Genomic DNA, 9,969 nt, shown 5'->3' on the forward strand with positions numbered 1-9,969 from the left:
TTGAAAGAACTAAAGGAAATAGAAAATATGGTTAGGGAAGTTATTAAAAAAAATGGACTTACCATTAACGAAGAAAAATCGTGTTATGGTCAGGAAAAAGTGAATTTCTTAGGATTAACACTCGATGGAGAAGGAATATTACCGATGAGGGAAAAAATGACAGCCATTCAAAATTTTGACAGACCTAAGGACTCAGGTGAACTTAGAAGTTTTTTAGGAATGTTGACTTTTATTGGCCCATTTATCAGAGACTTTTCACATAAAACTAAGCCGTTGAGGGATTTGATAAAAAGAGATAAATTTAAATGGGAAGAGATGCATCAAAATACGTTTGAAGAATTGAAAAAGGTTGCTATGGAAGACCTTATCAAAAGGGGTTATTTCAATGAAAAGGATAGGATCATACTATATACTGATGCATCACCTTGGGGCTTGGGAGCAATTTTAGCCCAAGAAAAATTGAGCACGTCCGAAATGCGTATTATCGCATGTGCATCCAAAGGATTGACGGAGACGGAAAGCCGCTATCCGCAACTGCATAGGGAGGCTTTGGCCATAGTTTGGGCTATGGAACGATTTGCTTACTATCTATTAGGAAGGAAATTTTTGTTGCGATCAGATAGTGAAGCGTTGAAATTTATGATTAAACCGGCTAAACAAAAAGATATAGGAAAGAGGATTATTTCCAGGGCAGAAGGATGGTTCATCAGACTGGACCATTATGATTTTGATTTCGAACACGTTCCGGGAAACGAGAACATAGCCGATACTGCGTCTAGGCTGTGCAGATCTAAAGAGGATTACCAATTTGGGGTTGCTAAGGAGCCTCACGAACTATGTTTGGTTACTGCGTGCGTAAACCAGGTTAATGAAACACTATTGGCGTTAACCACGGAAGAAGTAGGAAAGGAATTAGAAAAAGATGTTATATTAAACAAGGTTATTGCTTGGTTAGATAAAGAGAATGAATGGCCACAAGAAATTGCAAGGTATAAAGCGTTTCAGAGGGAGCTGTATGTGGAAAACGGTTTCCTATTTAAACAAGAAAAGATGGTCCTCCCGCATATACTTAGGAACCGAGCGTTAACATTAGCTCATAGAAGCCACCCTGGCATGTCCACGATGAAAAATGTTCTGAGAACGGGACTTTGGTGGCCCGGTATGGACAAAGAGATTGAAGCTTTTGTTAGAAGCTGCCCAGAATGTCAGCTAGTGAAAACGACAAATACGGCGGTACCTATAGAATTAACGGAGCTACCGGAGAATCCATGGGATTATGTGTCAATGGATATTTCATCTACCACAGATAATGTTAAAACATTGGTGCTTACAGATAATTACTCGCGATTTCTGATAGCCGTCCCTCTATAGCGAACGGATGCGAATAGTATACAAAAAGCATTGAACAGGATATTTTTAACATACTATGTACCTAAGAAATTAAAAGCAGATAATGGACCCCTGTTTAATGCGGTAGATTTCAAAAGATGGTTAGCAGATGTATGGGGGATAAAACTCATAAATAGCACGCCTCTAAATCCTACCGAAAATGGGTTAGTTGAGCGTGGAATGCAAGGTATAAATAAGATTGCAGCCATTGCACGGTTAGAAAAAAAATGCTGGAAACAGGCCCTTGCGGAATATGTAGCGGATTATAACTCATGGCCGCACCATGTAACTAAAATAGCACCAGCCGAACTAATGTTTGGTAGAGCTATTAGGTATAGGTTACCAAACCCAAAAACGGATACTAGACAAGCGAACGATGATGAATTACGAGACAGGGATAAAATGGCGAAATTTCAGCGCAATCAAAGAGAGGATACAAGGCGTGGAGCTAGGCCTCTTAGCATTAAACCTGGGGATACGGTTTTAGTTAGAAATCAAAAAGCAGATAAGACAGACTCATCGTACAAAAAAGAATTGCATGAGGTACTTAAAATTTGTGGTGCTGGCAGGGTAACGGTGAAGGAAAAAAAATCAGGAAAAATTTACGATCGTAATGTAAAGCACATAAAAAAAATTTCATGCGAAAAGCGGAAGAAGGGTTGACAAGTGGTAGTAGTAGTTCGGAGGAAGTAGCAGGGCTAGTGAAAGAACGACAGGCTAGGCTGATTAAAAAACCAAAACGATTAATCGAATATTAAAGAATTTGTAGCCTTATTCCTCAAGGGGAGGATGTGGTATGTGAGAGTAGCAGTGTGGGTGTGCGGGCAGTAGGAGGTTGGACGGAATAAAGAGCAGACGTGTGTTACTGTAGTTCCGGTGTTTTCGATGGAATATCACAGTCACTTGCATCCAGTCTGCGTGTCAGACCTGTTGGACCCTGGAGTCGCTGTTGCTGGTTATTTATGTTCTGGGTACATCATGCTTTGCTGTTAGGAGGGAAGAGATGCTAGTATATGTGGTATATGACGCTAGTATGCTTTTCCGCGTGGTGGCATAACAACCACAGAGTAACCGAGCAGTATACAGAGTAACAGCCAGAAAAAACGGCTCCTCAACCATCACGAATAGCAGTTGCTTTTAAGAAGGAACGGTAATTTGCACCGAAGTCGGTCCAGATAATTTTGGAGCCGGTTCCGCACCCACGGCTCCAAAGCCGGTTCCGGAGCCGGCTCAGCTCCAACGGCTCCGAAGCTGGATTTAACACAAGGGACCAAACAAACTTTTTCAATAAAGTTTCAATCGAGGAAATCCGTAAATAGCGGAAAAGGTCATGCTTAAAATAATTTATCAAAAAAAATCGATGAGTTTTGAATATATTACGAAAGGCGAGACCAACGAATGATACACAACGTCATACATGTCAATACTGCAATCACATCGTGTGTTAGCTTCCACGAGAAAATATATTCGTTTTTTTTTACGCTATCGTACAATGCTGTCTCTATTGAACCGTTAGTCCGGAGGCGTTGGTCCAGAGCCGTTGATTCGTCGCCGGCTCCAGAACAGTGGGCTCGAAGCCGGCTCCGCAGCCGTTGGAACGGAACCGTGAATGAAGAGCTGTTAGTCCGGAGCCGGCTGCAGAGCCATTGGTGCGGAGCCGTTGGAGCGGAGCCGGCTCCGGAGTCGTCGGAGCGGAGCTGGCTCCGGAGCCGTTGGTGTGAAGCCGGCTTCGGGAAAAAGTCGGAGCCGGCTCCAGACTAACGGGTTGGTGCGCTCCGAAACGCCCATCACTAGATCACAGGACTGTTCTTGGACGGAAAGGAAACTCGCGTGATGAAACTCTATGAGAAATAAAAAAATAAAATTATTTCTTTTTCATTTCACTAAAATATGAATCAAATTTCCACTTTCGACACAAGTCCAGTAGAAAGTACATAATTAAAATTAGATTTACAATAATTTAACAATTCAACCTAAAACATCGTAATATTGCACGATTGCAATCCAGTTGCAACCAGTCGAATTTTAAACAATCCAGTCCAATTGTAAACAAACCATTCCAATTTGTCTGTCAAAATTTTCATTCATTTTGTTATTGGAAATCGCCCAAAACGGGCTTTTGTCGTAACCTGTATAGAGTCTAATAACCTTGAAGCACACCCATACCAAGAACTGTGTAGGAACCAGGTCAAGTATAGTGGAGCGCCGATTATCTGGGCTCTTCGGGACTCGACCTCGCACGGAAAGTTGAATAACATGGATAATGAGTCAAAGTATTTATTTTACCAAAAAAACTGGTTTGTTTTTGAAAGTAATATTATGTTTTGGTAAAACCTAGCCAGTTTTATTAACTTCATGTTTTTCCGATGAGAATATTTGAAATATGCCATTAATTATAGCTCTGGTTACAGATGCTCTGGTAACAGTTATTTCAAATATCCTCCTCAGTACACAATGTCATCTATGTATTGAACTGTCATTTTTCAACAGCACGGATAAAAGGTACCCGGATAAACGACGCTCCACTGTAATCTAGAACGATTTGACAAGTAGCCAAAAGTTCGTTTCAGCAATTTGACATCTAAGAGCCCTTTTCAAATTTTACGTGTTATTAAAATGATAAAGCGGTCTGGTAATCGCAATAAAATTATTATCTATTTCAAAAAATTTACAGGAAGAGCATGGATAGCTGTAGTAATAATACATTTTTGATTGTATGATGATTTTTCAAGGGCTCTCTGCTCTCAAATGGCATCCAAGATGGCCAAACCAATTTTGGCTAACATTTGATCTCGTTCCTACACTGGCCTTGACCCATACTCACCTCTCGCATATATTTGCGCGGTTTCCGCCCTGCTCCCGAAACCGGTCCTGCTCCCGAAGCCAGTCCTGATCCCGATGCCAGTCCTGATCCCGATGCCAGGCCTGCTCCCGAATACAGACCTGATCCCGATGGCCGTCCTGATACCGATGCCAGTCCTGATACCGAACTCAGTACTGATATCGGTGCCAGTCTTGGTCCCGATTGCTGTCCCGATACCGATCGCTGTTCTTACGTCGATCGCTTTACCGATGTCGATCGCTGTCCTGACGCCGATCCCGGTCCTGATCCGTTCCAATTTACATTCATTTTTTTCGGTCCTGATCCGTTCCAATTTACATTCATTTTTTCGGTCCTGATCCGTTCCAATTTACATTCATTTTTTGCATTTTTTTAATGTTTTGTTTAGGTTTGCTAAAATAATATACAGATATGTATACATGCGCTACGCACTATGATACAAGTGCTGAGTAGGAAAACGGTCGCAAGCGAGCCATCGATGTTACTCCACGCGCGGAGTCAGGTTCCAACGGGAACTCCACTGGAAGCAGGTTCCCACGACCAGGTGTGGTGTCGTATGGTCGGACGGACCGAGGCAACATGATCATAAACGTGGATGACAACGTGACCGGCAAACCTGGCAGCACCGAAAACACCAGCCTAGCTAAATAGCACCGAATCCAGAAGTTAGCTTTAGTCTTAGTTTAGCAATTCGCAAATAAAGATCCCCAGTAATATTTTTTTAAACTTACTCCCGGCAATCGTAAACATAATTATACACATGAATGTTAATTTAATATTACCACGGAAAATAAGTGGTAATTAATACCGTATTTTTACAGTGCCGGCTTTATGCGTGTTTTGTTTTATTTTGTTTGGTTGTGATAATCAAGGTTATTAGACTCCGTACAGGTCCCGCTTGGCAAAGAGTAGCTCATTTTGATGCCTCTCGCTACCCCTGGCCTTAGTTTTGAAGGAATCATGCGACACACTCGCACTCCACTACCCCATCCCATGGAAAAACGCTCCCACCATTGAGGTGTTGACCAAAATTTCGCTGTGTGCATGAGACACACACTCGCACTCCTCCAGCCCTCCACAGCTGAACGCTCCCACCGTTGCGAATTTGCGAGAATTTTTGCTCTGAGCGTGAGACCCTGAAGCGCCAGAGATGACACTATGTGTAAAGACGATCATAATTCGGTATGGTCAAAATGCGTCGTTTGTCGTTTCATTTATCTGGTAATGATGTTTTCACTTCATCAAAATTTTAAACATTAACAACTAGGCTGATAACAATAATTGAAATGTGAATCAGAATAAATTAAATTCATTTGAAGTAAAATGAATTCCATTATACTCTATTTTGATCAAATGATCAACACTTGTACATAGTGCCATTTACTTTGTGTTCTTCACTCTCGCGCTGTGTTGTGATCGTTCGAAACTCATTGCCAGAACGAATGCAAATTTCATTTGGGAAGGATCGGTGCCGGAAGATGCAGTGAAAATTATAAAATGTTTATAGAAAAGTGGTTAAGTAAATCGTGAAAGATGTAAACGCAGGCGCAACTGCAGTTTGTTTTGTTACATGATCTACGGGTAAGTGCATGCATAAGAAGAAGAATATTTCAAATGATGTTTGTTTTTTAACAATCGTATTGCTTTTAATGTTTGTTTATTCTTCTATTATTTGCCATCACACCTAGCTATCTCATTACCAAAGCATCTGATAGCCGATCAAAGAAGGTGAATCGGGCTTACAGAGTCGCCGTTTAAATTCAAATATCTTCGTGATCGGTAAGTTTTAAATAGTCCTAGTTATGTTCACCATTCTAATGCTAGATATATCTTTCATTCCTCAGAAAAACGCATCAAACAACAAGTGTTTTTCTTCCAACAGCACGCGCCATCGGTGGAGCAAGCAGCCAACGTTTTGATCGCCAGTACGCGCCATCAAGAATTGAAATATTCCCGAATAGCTCTGTGAATAAAAAACTGCACATTTACTGTCCGAATTTCCTGGAATTTTTTGATCGGCCTACGCTCGCGGGAATGGTAGGTCCGTTGAGGAGAAGGAAAGAAAGGGTGGGAGCGAGGATTAACCAAAAACGTGGCATTGAGAATGAGGGGAGGTGCGATCAGCGCTCACGCTGGGACACTCACGATGCTTGAAATAAAATGTTAACAAGCATCGATTTCAAGCATGCATGTCGCGCGACATTTTGCCAAGCGGGGTTACGACAAAAGCCCTTACCCCCTTCCCAACCGGCATTATCGCACGATTTTTATGTGTATCTATCATTTTTCTCATTCTAACATTCAGAAAATTTTTCACTCTGTCTTGCTCTTCTGGGTGTTGGTCACTTTTTGCTCGCAACTTGGCTGTGTTTCACCAACCATCCTCATGTTGCATATGGTTCTTCTCTTTCCATCGTTCGAGAGAAACTCTTGTGTCTCGCTTTTCTGGGACTTGTCCAATTTCGCTTGCTACACCAAGCGTTCACGCAAGCGATCTTCTCTCGTCCGCTCTTTGTATCATCTTGCAGGTACTCCCCGATATACGCTATTAATGCGGACCGGCAATAGCGTATCTCGAATATTAGCAAACGTCGAGTTTTCAGTCAAATTATAGCTAATTTTCGTATAATTTTGCTTGAAGTGGTAGGATTAACCACTTAATTAGTTATTTGATCTGATTCAACTGAAGATTACAATTGTACCCCTTTTGAAATGGCTTTTAATATTCGATCAAAAGGGAATTTATTTTGAATTTGATATTCGATGTGTCAAATTAGTACAATTTGCTCAAAGAACTTTCAAATTTAGAAAAAAAGCTTATAGCGAAATCGCGTATATCGAGTATGGCGTATATCGGGGAATACCTGTATAGCCACCAGAGGAAGGCGCTGCTTCGCGTTCACATGAAAATGTGGTAGTGTGAAATCAAGTTTGCAAGCGGTAGGCTACGTCGATGCGTGCCCGTTTTTTTCTCTCGTGAAACCAGTACGGAAAAACTATTTGGTAAGTACAGCTTTTAATAAAGGATTATATCAATCTGTATCAAACTGAATGGTATTAATAATTGGTGATATCAAATCAATTTCGTTTTCTATAGCAAATCGTAACACACGCACAAACGGAAGTGAGCACGGACCACGATAGAAATAATTAATTGGTTGGTAAGTATCATCAGTATCAAATGGAACAGCGGTTTTCAAAATAGATAATATTTCCCTCTTTCACCAGCAGTGCCAAAAACAAAAGGACAGGAGAGGCAGGAACGATCATTCAACGCGTTAGCGCCGGACGAAGGAGAAGCGGCAGGAAGGCAGGAACGATCCTCCAACGTCCTCGCGCTCCAACGTGCTCGCGAAGGCAGGAACGCGCCTGGTAGAGGAGAGGCGGCAGGAAGGTAGGGACGATCATCCAGCACGCTAGCGCAGCACCTGGGAACAGCGAGGGGGAGGCAAGCAGGAATAATTTTTAACGCGTACACACCATTCGACGAAGACAACGCTGGATGAAAGGAAGAACGAGGAGAGAAGGCAGGCAAGACGGGTACGTGTGTATTCCGCACCGGTTTTCGGCAGTGTGAATTGTGTGAGTATGTAAATTTGTATGTGCGAGTAAGAAGGTAAAATAAAGAGCGTAAGCATGTACGGAATCGACAAATGAGAGAAAGAGCTTTGTAGGGAGAATGAAGAGAATGAAAGAAATTGAGAAGGGATGTAGCATACATAAACCAAATGTATGATACACGCTGTCGCACGATTTCAAAAACCTTCTCTATAGTTCTGCTATCGAGAACGATTTGACCGCGCTATAGAGAACACTTTTTCTATACAAAAAAAACCGCTTGCAACGTGACAATGTTGGTTGGGTTCTGACAGAAATCGCGCGACATGTAGGCTTAAACTCGTAGCTTAAACAAAGCTTATTGGCATTCAAAAGTTTAAGCCACGCTGAGTGCCCGCTCACGAGAGGCTTGATCGTTTAAGCTACCGCTATCCATTTAAGCTACGCACTCACCGGCTGTGAGTGCTTTCGCTCACTATTCTCCCCTCTCACCCTTTCTTTCCTCCTTTCTGATCCACAATTGCCCGTTGCTTCGAGCCGTTACGAACTGGATATCTGGATCCTATAACAATATACAGTTTATAAACTCAAAAAGAAAAAAAACACCAGCTATCATCACACTTTACACAACTTACCTGCTAATTTAAACCAATTTAACGCCTTTACGCTTGCGCACACTGACACTATATGTCAATTAAATAAATATTGGTTAACTGCACTTATATGCTCGGTAAGCACAAGCAAATTAAACTGTAATTTATTGAAATAATATTAGTTAAACAGCATAAATCACTCCAGAATTTCACCGAACCAAACCAAGCCAATTTTTGTCAACACTGATATCTGTCAAACAAGGGAGGCGAACCACAGATGAAGAAAACAACTTTTATCACTATGGGACAGCTTCAATACTTGTCCAAATTTTTAGAATAGTTTTGTGTACAACTTTCAATTGCCAGGAAAAAAATATTTAGAATACAACACACATTTATTGAATAATTATTACTCTTAAACTAATTGTAAATTATTGTGTGTTGTATTAAATATCATTAAATTATGCTTATCTGTTTTATTTCTGTTTTGCCAAATAGAACTATGATTCGCCCATAATTTCTTTCGCTCTCTCATCAAATTGAAAATTTTACCAACACCGCAAATGTGGAAGCATTGCGGCATGAAGTAGGTTGGTAAGGCATGGCGGAGTGAGAGCGAGGATCTCACACACAGATGTAACAATAACCCATCATTGCAATGACGGGAGCAATCGGTCATGGGGGGTTGGTGGAGTGCAAGTGTGTCTCTCAAGCTCAGAGCCGATTTTTGCTTAACACCTCAAAGATGGGAGCGCTCAGGGGTGGAGACGTATGGAAGTGTGCGAGTGTGTCGCATGATTGCTCGCAAGTGTAGAACGGGGGTAGCGAGAGACAGAGTGTACAGGCGATTTCTGCCAAGAGGGCCGTAGCAATACCGTAGCAATAGACGATGCGCAATCTCAGATTGCGCATATATTTATCTGTCAAACGGGTCGATTTGATACATTTATCTGTCAAAAAAATTTATATACAGTGGAACGTCGATTATCCGAGCAGCTCGGGACCGGGCGTTTGCCGGTTAATCGATTTGCACGGATAATGGTCCAAGAAATGTCAAATTCATATAAAAATTAAATAATCCCCTAGTTTTAAGATAAATTCACCTTGAATCCATCGAAAAATCGTTAGTAGAATATTATTTTAATTAATAACTACAGTCATTATCCGATATACGCTATCGTACGGGACCGAGCGCAATAGCGTATCTCGAGTTTTCGCGTATAGCGGATTCCTATGGAAAAATTGTCTACACTACCGGATCGAGGGTTGAAAACTATCGACACAGAGTTTTGCATTAAAGTTTTTTGTTATAAAACAGGTATCTTTTGCTCAAATTTAATGCAAAATGCATTAATAACATTAAGGAAATTCAAAAAAACCATCAAATATTTCAAAGAATTAAAATATTTGCAAAAAACACATGGAGCTGTCAAATTTAGAGGAATCGCGTACTGCGAATTCGCGTATATCGAGTATCGCGTACTGCGGATAATTGCTGTATAGGTTTAACAACTGTTCATGAACAAAAATAAATTTCGAATACACCACTAGACACTACAGAGCTGCACAAAAAACTGGTTGCCCACT

General features: G+C 41.2%; 1 long non-coding RNA gene across 2 annotated transcripts; it reads left to right on the forward strand.

Moving 5' to 3' along the window:
* Nucleotides 1-4,689: 4,689 nt before the first annotated feature.
* LOC120955500 (uncharacterized) lies at nucleotides 4,690-7,553 on the forward strand. 2 transcript variants are annotated; one of them, XR_007452142.1, is made up of 5 exons: nucleotides 4,690-5,812; nucleotides 5,920-6,010; nucleotides 6,076-7,234; nucleotides 7,329-7,392; nucleotides 7,463-7,553. It is a non-coding gene; the product is annotated as an uncharacterized LOC120955500 (long non-coding RNA). The 2 variants fall into 2 exon arrangements; XR_007452141.1 differs by having other exon boundaries at nucleotides 7,460-7,552.
* The last annotated feature ends 2,416 nt before the right edge of the window (nucleotides 7,554-9,969 follow it).

This window comes from Anopheles coluzzii, chromosome X, assembly GCF_943734685.1.
Source record: "Anopheles coluzzii chromosome X, AcolN3, whole genome shotgun sequence".
NCBI lineage: Eukaryota > Metazoa > Arthropoda > Insecta > Diptera > Culicidae > Anopheles > Anopheles coluzzii.